We start from the raw sequence: 10615 nt of genomic DNA, 5'->3' as shown, positions 1-10615 counted from the left end.
GAAATTACCTAAGCCTTTTTAAGGAAAAGCCATGAAGACTATTGTGGGTTTGATCAGTCTCTTTCCCTCAACTGCTTTAAATTGTGATGTTCTTGAAGGAGTTTGGAGAGGAAAATCTAGATGACGTTTGTCATATTCCCAAAGATGTTAGGTCCAAGCTTGATAGCAAGTCCAAAGCTACGGGCATAAAGAATTTGGCTATAGACTATGGGACCCATTTGACCACAAAACTATTACAAGCAAGGATGCTATCTTCTTCGAGGATTAGACTGTTGAAGACCTTGAAAAGGTAGAAAAGATAGGGCTTGGGGAAAATTGATCATGAATCATTACAAGGAGAAAGTTCAAGTAACAACTCAATGCCTAAAGAGCAAGCATCCTCTAAACCTCCTATTGAACATCCATTAAGAAAATCTACCTAACCGAGGCAGATTGAAGAAGATTCTCCTAGCGGTACAATAAGTTTGAATAATTTATGGTAGAACATGAGGCCAAGATGATTGAAAAGTTATCAAAAGGAGTTGAGCAAGCCCTTTCTATAGAGGATTTACGACTGGAAAAATAGATTCTCGGTATGGGAATCCATTGTCACAAGAAAAATAAGAAGTTCTAGCTATCTTAGGAGAGGTATGTTATGGTATGTATAAGACCTGACCTCGCTCATGCTATTAGTGTGGTAAGAAAATTTCTCTCAAATCAAAACCAGATACAAAATTAATTTGCACCTTGTCCTGTTTCACATCCATTCATAACTATGCTTTGCACTCTTACCTGATTCAAGGTTTACATGCACCTTTCTTTTGTTCCATTTTCACCCATTTGTAGTGCAAATTCTGCTTCTAAAAAACCAATGTCAAATTTTTACCACCTTTATCCTATCTTTGTTTCCCCTCATATAAAGTGGGGACTACATCATTTAGTCCTACGACACTCCTCCCAAATACAAACTTACTCCTACCTCTACTGATCTATTTCCTATAGTGTGGGGATTACATCATTGTACCTCCTATTTTATACTTTATCCATTTGCACCCCCTGCATTTACACTAGTGCAAGTGAAATTACATTGCAAACAAATGAGAAGGGAATTTTTTTTTTCTCAATATTGTCACCTGTGTTTGGTTGCTGAGACCGGTTATCCTGTGGAATTTGTTTCTCAGTGTTTGATTGATGAGAAAATTTTGCAGGATTGTTGGATTCATCCCACTTTGACAAATCCATGCATTCTCCAACTCCACATCACAAGACTTATTTTGACAAATCGATGCATTCTCTCTCTCTCTCTCTCCCTCTCTCTCTCCTAAACATGAATGTTAAAGAGCACACGGTATGACATTGTTTAGCTGGTTGATTTCTGGCACTTCTCTCCAATCCATGCTTTCTCAGCTAACCAAGGTTGATCTGGTCTTAACTCTTGCTCCCAGTTACACACAACAAACAATCTATAATTTTGAACCATCTAAGATTTCTTTCGCTTCTTCCCATTAGCAACATATGATGAGACCCGCAAAGAGATAAACAATATGTTTTAAGAATCAGACCCCACCATGGGATGAGCTTAAACTATATCACCATAAGAAATTACAATAATAAAATGATATTTTAACAATTGGATTTATATTTAGTCTTTGAAAAAAATTTTATTCATTTGCCAAATCGAATATGGTAATGGTTTTAAGTTATAACCTTTTTGAATGCAGATCTTTGTCTAGCTGATCTTACAGTTAGGAGTCTAGCACCCATCTGATGGTGCGTGACTCTGGTATCAAACAAGACACATGTGAACAGGTCTAGGCCCTATTCCCATATGTGGGTTCTCTAATTTCCTCCAATAAACCTAGGTTCTACCCTTAATACACAGTGTTTTCTACAATTTTTCTGAGGATTGAAATGCCTTTTGAACTCTCCATTCACAAGTGGTTCTATGGTGTAGTGGTTAGCACTCTGGACTTTGAATCCAGTGACCTGGGTTCGAATCCCGTTAGGTCCTTGTTTCTTATTAATTTATTTTGAAATGTAAAAGAAGAAATAGGACAAATAATGAACCCTTAACCTTTGATCAGGGATTTGATACCAGTTTGTTGCGCAAAACCTAGAAATGCAGAATCGAATAACACCCAAAAATGAAAGAAAAAAATAGAAATTTACATGATTCAACTTATAGCCTATGCGTACTTGGTTCAGAGCCATAAGCTGATATGGATCAGGTCCATATCACTGCCTACATTTCCACCACAAACCACTGAAATTTTGTCTTCAAAATTTTTTCAACATATTTTGGAGCAGATTTATGAAGTGGATCACGACAAAGAATTCAAGACACAACCATAACACTGACTTTATGTTATTGATTGAGAAGAGCTTTTGCATCTTTTCTTTTGTTCTCCTTATACTCATTTTAATGTTATATTGTCCATTCTTCAACATTTGCTACAATTGGAGGTTCATGATAGCCAGATTCAACTATCTCTCACAAATTTCCTAACATAAGCTGAGCCTTTTGAAGAATCCTATTATCAAAGTACTCACCATAAAAAAATTGAAACCAAACTTGGAGAGTAATTGAGGATCGAGCCAAACTTGGAGCAGGAGATCCCAGATCTGTATATTTCCTGTACAGTTAGGAAGCTTTGTGTTTTAGAAGTTTTGTTTTTAGCAGCCTTGTTTTTAGGAAGATATTCTTTTTGGATTAGGAAGTCTTTTGGAGATAGAAGTTGCATTGCATTTAGGACGTAGGGTTTTTAGAAAGTTTTGGGAGCAAGAAACTCCATCGAGTTTGTATATATATATCATAAGATAACAATGGAAATGCACAACCTTTGGCTTCCGAAATTTTTCTTGGTATCAGAGCTACCTTCTGGCAAGTCAAATCCAGCAACCCTTTGATATGAAGGTAGTTGGCAGCCATTATAAGATGTTAAAGCTCATCAACACCGACGTTGATGTACTTTGAGTCCCAATTCCTGATTTCTTCATGAGACTCATTAGGATCGTCCATCTTCTTCTTGGAATCAAACTCGACGTGTTTCTTGCAATAATCAATCACCTTGGGTAAGATATTACTGTTGACGTTGAGCAACGGAATCACACCGACACCAAAGCCATCTTCGACCATTTGCTTGAACATCTCAGATGAGTCTTGCTGATCGGTCACCATGGCTGCCAACAACGACAGGAACGGTGAGAGTTCGAGTAAGTCTGTTGGACCGTCATCTCCTTTCTATTTGCATCCATCAGATAATCCTAGTATTATTATCAGTTTGGTGGTCTTGAGAGGAGATAACTATGACAAATGGGCAAAGGCGATGAGAACTACTTTTCATTCCAAAAACAAAATCGGTTTCATCGAAGGTAAAGTCACAAAGTCGGAGAATGATGCTCCAGAGATCGATCTCTAGTGGATTGTGAACTTGATGTTGGTGGCTTGGGTTTTCAATACTGTCGATCCATCACTGCGTTCAACTATCACGTATATGGAGACGGTCAAGGAGCTTTGGAGTGATTTGAAGGAACGATTCTTGATCGAAAGCAGACCCCAGATTTATCAGATTAAATCCGAGCTTGCTAACTGCAAACAACATGGACAGACAGTGGTTGCATATTACGGAAAATTGAAGGCAATGTGGGATGAATTAGGAAGCTACTCTAAGGTACTCGTGTGTACATGCGGGTGTAGGTGTGGAGCAGTAGCCGAGTTGGTTAAAGAAAGAGAAGAAGAGAAAATCCACCAATTTCTGATGGGTTTGGACAATGATATATTTGGAACTGTGCATTCCAACATATTGAGTATGGAGCCAATTCCAAATATGAACAAAGTTTACTCAATGATCATACAAGAAGATCGACATCGATCGTTGGCACAAGGTAAGGAGGAACGAGCATATTTGGTTGGTTTTGCAACACAAGCCTCGCAGACATTGCGAGACAGTAGAGCTGCTTTAAAAGGCAAAACAATTGTGGTCGATCTGGCCATGAAGCAAAGAATTGCTTCCAATTAATTGGATACCATGAATGGTGGGGAGATAGACCCCGCGGTACGTTGACCGGGCATGGAGCAGGATGAGGAAAAGGGGTGGACCCTCTAGCGGACATGGCCGAGGCACGACAAAAGCTCATGTTGCTCAGTCATCAGCGTGGCATGAGGTGGCTGCTAATGCAGCTGTAATTAACGAAGACAGGACTGGACTGAGCGGGCTTAATGATGAGCAATAGCAGACTCTTGTAAGCATGCTTAATGCTTACAAAACCAGGACTAATGAAAAACTCTCTGGTAAGAATTACTCCATTGAATGGATTATTGACATGGGGCGTCACATGACATGACAGGGAATTTAAATGTGCTCATCGACACTTACGATGTTGCACCTTGTCTTGTTAGGTTACCCAATGGTACGCACACCGAGGCCATGAAAGAAGGCACTGTTGAACTTGTAAATAATTTTAAATTGCTGCACGTATTATATGTCCCAAAACTCAATTGTAATTTATTGTCAGTAGGTCGATTACTTCGTGACACGGATTGTATTGTGACGTTTACTAATAAGTTGTGTGTGATATATGACTGCATCTCGAGGACTCTGATTGGTGCGGGTGAATAGCTTGATGGGGTCTATGTCTTCATGGGTGTGGCGCTGGTTTGTGCTTACAAGACAGATGGAATTGGGTCATGCGATTTGTGGCATCGGAGATTGGGACACCCTTCTTATCAAACGGTTAGCTTGCTTCTTAATATCAGTAATAGTAAGAACAAAACCTGTGATGTTTGTTTGAAGGAAAAGCAAACTAGAGATGTTTTCATTCAAAGCGGCAATAAAGTGACTGATTGTTTTGCATTGATTCATTGTGACTTATGGGGTGCTTATAGAGTACCTGCATCTTGTGGTGTTGTATATTTTTTAACAATTGTTGATGATTATTCTTGAGTTGTTTGGATTTATTTGCTGGCTGAAAAAAGTGAAGTTGGTCGAACACTCAAAAATTTTTGTACAATGGTTGAACGACAATTTAATAAGGTTAAGGTGGTGAGAAGTGATAATGGAAAAGAGTTTAAATCCTTGAAATCATATTTTGACGAGCAAGGAATTTTATCTCAAACATCCTATGTTGGAACACCACAACAAAATGGTCGTGTGGAGAGAAAGCATTGTCATATTTTGAATGTGGCTAGAGCACTTCGGTTTCAAGCTCATCTTCTGATCAATTTCTAGGGTGAGTGTGTTTTGACTGCAGGGTACTTAATTAACCGGGCACCTTTGACCCTTCTTGGTGGTAAAACACCTTACGAGATGCTATTTTGACAAAGTCCTTATAAACATCTTAGAGTTTTTGGTTGCTTGTGTTTTTCGCATACTTGGGACCGTGACAAATTTGCCGTTAGGAGTAGGAAATGTGCCTTTGTTGGGTACCCTTTTGGGAAAAAGGGGTGGAAATTATACGATATTGAATTTGGTGATTACTTTGTCTCACGAGACGTGGTGTTTAGTGAGGCCGAGTTTCCCTTTGCCACTCTGGAACATCAACCCTCAGTAACCAGTCCTCCCATAGCCAAGGAAAATGTTGGGTTGCCTTGGACTGTCCAACCACCGAACTTTGTGACCACTCCTCCTAACATGGTATCTGATTCACCTCATAAAGAAGTCAGGGGGAGCAACACGATCGATGAAGGACATCAGAACATGGGTAATGATGAGGAGGTCTATATGAAACCTACTCCGGGACCGAAAAGGTATGCAAACTCCGAAAATCTTTGTATGGTCTACCGCAAGCCCCCCGAAATTGGTTCTCTAAATTAGGTGCTGCCTTGAAAATTTTTGGGTTTGATCAGTCCTATTTCGATTATTCCTTATTTACATATCGCAAGAATGGGCTTGTCTTGCACATCCTGGTTTATGTTGATGACTTAATTGTTGGTGGGAATAACCCGGGGTTTACACAAATTTAAACAATATATGAATCGGTGTTTTCACATGAAGGACTTGGGTGTTCTTAAATATTTTTTGGGCATCAAAGTGACTTGTGGATCATCAGGTATATTTCTTTGCCGAAGAAAATATGTGCTTGATATTATTACAGAAACTGACTTATTGGGGTCCAAACCTACTCACTGTCCTATTGCTTAGAATCATAAACTTGCCCTTGCTGTCGGAGCACTCCTGTATGACCCTAAACAATATCGATGTCTTGTGGGCCGTTTGATTTATGTAACTGTTACACGGCCGGAGCTCAGTTATTGCATTTATGTCCTGGCTCAATTTATGCAGTGTCCTTGTGTTGATAATTGGGATGCATCATTACGTGTGATTCGTTGTCTGAAAGGACATCCTGGTCAAGGGATATTTTTACTCTCTGATAGTGATCTGCAATTGTATGCCTATTGTGATTATGACTGGGCGAGTTGTCCTCTAACTCGTCGCTCTCTTACTGGGTATTTTTTCATGTTAGGACATTTCCTCATCTCCTGGAAGATTAAGAAACAACATACTGTCTCCTATTCCTCTATCGAAGATGAATACCGGTCAATGGCTACTACCAGTTGTGAGTTGAAGTGGCTAAAAGGTCTGTTGTCGTTTTTGGGTATATCTCATCCTCAACCTATACGCTTGTTTTGTGACAATCAAGCTGCTCTGCACATTGCTGTGAACCCTGTCTTCCATGAGCGAACCAAACATATTGAAGTTGATTGTCATTTCATTCACAATGAGCTCCAAGCCGACACCATTGCGCCTTCCTTTGTACGTACCGGTGAACAACTTGCCGACATTTTCACAAAGGCTCTTGGACAAAAACAGTTTGATTTTTTCCTTCCCAAGTTGGGCATTCGCAATCCTCATTCACCACCTGAGGGGGAGTATTGAATGAGATTCATGAGAGTCCTAGGAGATCCCGGATCTGTATATTTTTTGTACAGTTAGGAAGATTTGTGTTTTAGAAGTTTTGTTTTAAGCAGCCTTGTTTTTAGGAAGATATTCTTTTTAGATTAGAAAGTCTTTTGGAGATAGAAATTTCATTGCATTTAGGACGTAAGATATTTAGAAAGTTTTGGGGAGCAAGAAATTCCATCGAGTTTATATATATATATCATAAGATAACAATGGAAAGGCACAACCTTTGATTTCCGAAAATTTTCAGTAATTGAAGAAACTTTCTTGTTTAACTCTCCCACGTTCATATATAGTTGTTTCTCATAAATTACAAATTAATGTTCAACAAATACATTCTACAGAATCATGCTACCGAATGAAAAGGCCTCAATATGCCTCATCACATAAAGATGGAAAATTCTCATGGAATTAGATTGGTTGAATTCAAAGTTCATATTATTGTTATAGTTTCAATTCCTCAATTATTTAATTTTGGTTTACCAGAAAATATAAGCTCCATATCAAAAAATAAATAAATAGCAACTAGAAAAGAAAGGAAATACATTCCATAGCAAGTTGACAAATTCTGGGGAAATTTGTTGTTTTTTTTTGGTAATTCAATTTATAACCTGAAAGCATGTCAGAAAAAAAAAAAGACTGAAACTCATCGAAAAATTTCAGCAGCTCTTTGAATTAAAATCTATATTAGTGCACTGAAAAAATAAATCAAAAGAATAAAAGAACCAATTATTGTCAAACAATTGTATTGCATTATCTTGTAATGATGTACTATAGGCTTTCATTGATGATGTGTATAAATAAGCTACAAAGCAGTAGTTTTTAAAACATATGATATAACCCGTTGGCAAATCCTTTAAAATGTAGATGCCAACCATGGGTCAGATTTTGGGAAAATTGCAGGAAGAAATGTTTAGTAAGCCAATATGTTAAGGAGGGTGACTCTCATCTGGATTAATTGCCTAAACATGCACTCCAAACCACTCTCTAGATCTTCAATGGTGACTTCCAAACTATCCAACCTTGTCTTTGCTTTTTCCACCTTCTTCTCAATATCACAATCTTTCCTTGAAATTCTCTTGCTTATGGCATGGATCGCAGCATCAACACTCTCTACTTCATTCTTATTCTGATTGCCTTCATAAGTTATCTTCTCTTTGTGCACAAATTTTGAAACCAATATCCACGCACTAGATTTCCGCTTTGACATGGACACGGACATGAATGTCAAGAGTGAATGGAAGATGGAGATGGTGATAACACAGACTTGTTTTAGTACTCTAGCAACCATTGATAGATGGTCTTCTATACCAATTGGTGGAGAAGATCCAAGTTTGTTTTCCATTTGCTTCAATGCTTCTAGGCCCTTGACAATATCCTTCTTCATCTTCTTTCTTGCAGAGATGAAAGCATTTATGCAGAATTGGAGGCTTGACTCTTCAGTACCTTTTCTTCTACGAAGACCAGATTGGAGATCTTGAACACTTTGTTTCATCTGCAACAGCAGGTCCCTTGTAGTTCCACACACGTCCACCAATTTGACAGATGCATTAATGTATGATGAAACTGTCGAATCATTTAAATGGGTTTTTGAATCTTTCTTGATTGCAATGGGTGGAAAAAAGCCAATAACAATCTTAACAGATCAATGTGTGGCAATGACAAAGGCCATACAATACGTCTTCCTTGAGGTTAACCATCACCTTTGTAATGGGCACATTTGTCGGAATGCGATTAAATATTTGTTGCATGTCTTTTGTGTTTCCAAGGCATTTTGAGAATGATTTTAACAGATTGATACATGATTAAGAAGAAGAGAAGGGCTTTCTCATGGCTTGGGAAGAAATGCATTGTAATTATAATTTGAAAGAAAACACATTGTCGAAAGGGCATTGGTTTATGGGAGGAGCCACTTTTTTGCAAACATGAAAAGCACTCAGAGGAATAAAAACATAAATAGTTTATTAAGGGGTTATTTGAAATCACCATTAAGTATATCTCGATTCTTGGACTATTTTGAAAGAGTCGTGAAAGAAAGACACCAAAAAGAAAACGTACAAGTGCGATTCTTCAACAAACTACAGATGTTTATACTCCCACAATTTTCGAGGAATTTGAGAAAGAGTACCACAATTCCATGATCTATTTTGCAGACAATAATAAAGTTAAGGTTGATGAAGGGATTAAGATGACTGTAAGCATGTATGGCAAGAAGCATGAGTATGTTGTAATATTTTCACCATTGAATTTGTCAATCTCATTGAGATGACTGTAAGCATGTATGGCAAGAAGCATGAGTATGTTTGTTTAATAGGAATCATAAGGTGTTGGTCCAATCATGACAAATACACTTGATCTTAATCAGTTTACATGTCAACCATATGCAATGAATGTTGACACCATTGGATTACCAAATGTTCTGGAACATAATCAATTTGCTTCTCATAAGCCAATAAGCATGATAGAGTTTCTATAGGAGTCAATAACTTCAGGCACAATTGACAATTAAATGAGCCAAGTGAAGTTTGCTTATTTTGCTACTCAGAAACCCATAATCAGTTTTCCATATTCCTCAATATTTTGTTATCTATTGTTGTAGGGAAATATCATGAATGCACCTTAATGGCATTTTGCACAAATCTGGATCACGAAAACCAATCAGCTTCTGGAGATAGACATTTGCACCATCTTGGTGAGTGGAAGCCATAGGTGAAGTCTACAAAATCATTTTTTCTTCTATTTGTTGAAAACCACAGTGAAAGCAGTCATCATCATCATGATCATCATCATCATCATCTAAGCCTTATCCCATCTATATGGGATCGGTAGTCGATAGAATTTTGGAGTTGCTGGAATATTTGATTTCCAGTTTTGTTTATTGGATGGTGACTCCTTGTTATATGAACTGATTGTGTTACTGATGGAGTAGAGTTAGTGTTATGTTTATGAACTGATTGTGTTGGACTTTAAGTGAGATATTGTTATATGAATGGGACTAGAAGAATCATGACACTGGTTTTTGCAAACAAGAAAATTGCTTGCCACTGTGATATTTTTATGAGAGAAAGAGAAGAGCTTATGCATTTTGTGTTTCATTTTCAATCTTTGCCACTATGTTCATGTTGTCATTCACCTAAATGAATAAATATTTTAATGTAGCTATGTACAGCTCACCCAGGCCATCAAAGAACACTTAGACACCAAGAGTAACACCACAGAAGCACTTACGAACATGTTGCAATCAACCCCCACACTACGATGAACTTGTAGTACATTGCCACTTTTGCGATGAACCCACATCACAATAAGCAAAACCGCGATAAACCCGCGGTCCACCAAGTCCAGTCAATGCCTGAACCTAAATAAACGTCAGAAAGACCCGTCCAAGAGACCCAAGCACACCTATGTGGGTGATGGAGCCACACCTGTTGTGACGTGCGACGAACTCACAACCCGCGAGCCCGCTCTGGATGACGGGTTAGAAAGGATAGTAGGCCAAGACCACGACGAGGCCCATGTGTGCCCGAACACACGCGAACCCACGATAGCAAAGAACTTTGCAAACCGCCACGTGGAATCGATGAAGTACTGACCGCCGTACGGTGATGTCACTGTTGCCATACAGGATTAGTCATGATGCACAAAGAAAGGTAGTAGAACACGTAAGTAATGAGGGACCTCAAGGATAAGGAAAATCAATCCTTAAGAAGATCCCCATGAGACACGTGGCAATACTC

The 10615-nt window shown here is 38.5% G+C and overlaps 1 non-coding gene across 1 annotated transcript; it reads left to right on the top strand.

Moving 5' to 3' along the window:
* Positions 1-1918: 1918 nt before the first annotated feature.
* TRNAQ-UUG (transfer RNA glutamine (anticodon UUG)) lies at positions 1919-1990 on the top strand. Its single transcript has one exon. It is a non-coding gene; the product is annotated as a tRNA-Gln (tRNA).
* The last annotated feature ends 8625 nt before the right edge of the window (positions 1991-10615 follow it).

The sequence above is a fragment of the Nelumbo lutea genome, chromosome 8 (genome assembly GCF_056320005.1).
Source record: "Nelumbo lutea isolate HS-2025 chromosome 8, American lotus-T2T, whole genome shotgun sequence".
Taxonomy (NCBI): Eukaryota; Viridiplantae; Streptophyta; class Magnoliopsida; order Proteales; family Nelumbonaceae; genus Nelumbo; species Nelumbo lutea.
Note: the sequence above shows the minus strand (reverse complement) of the source record. Positions and strands in the feature narration are given on the sequence as shown.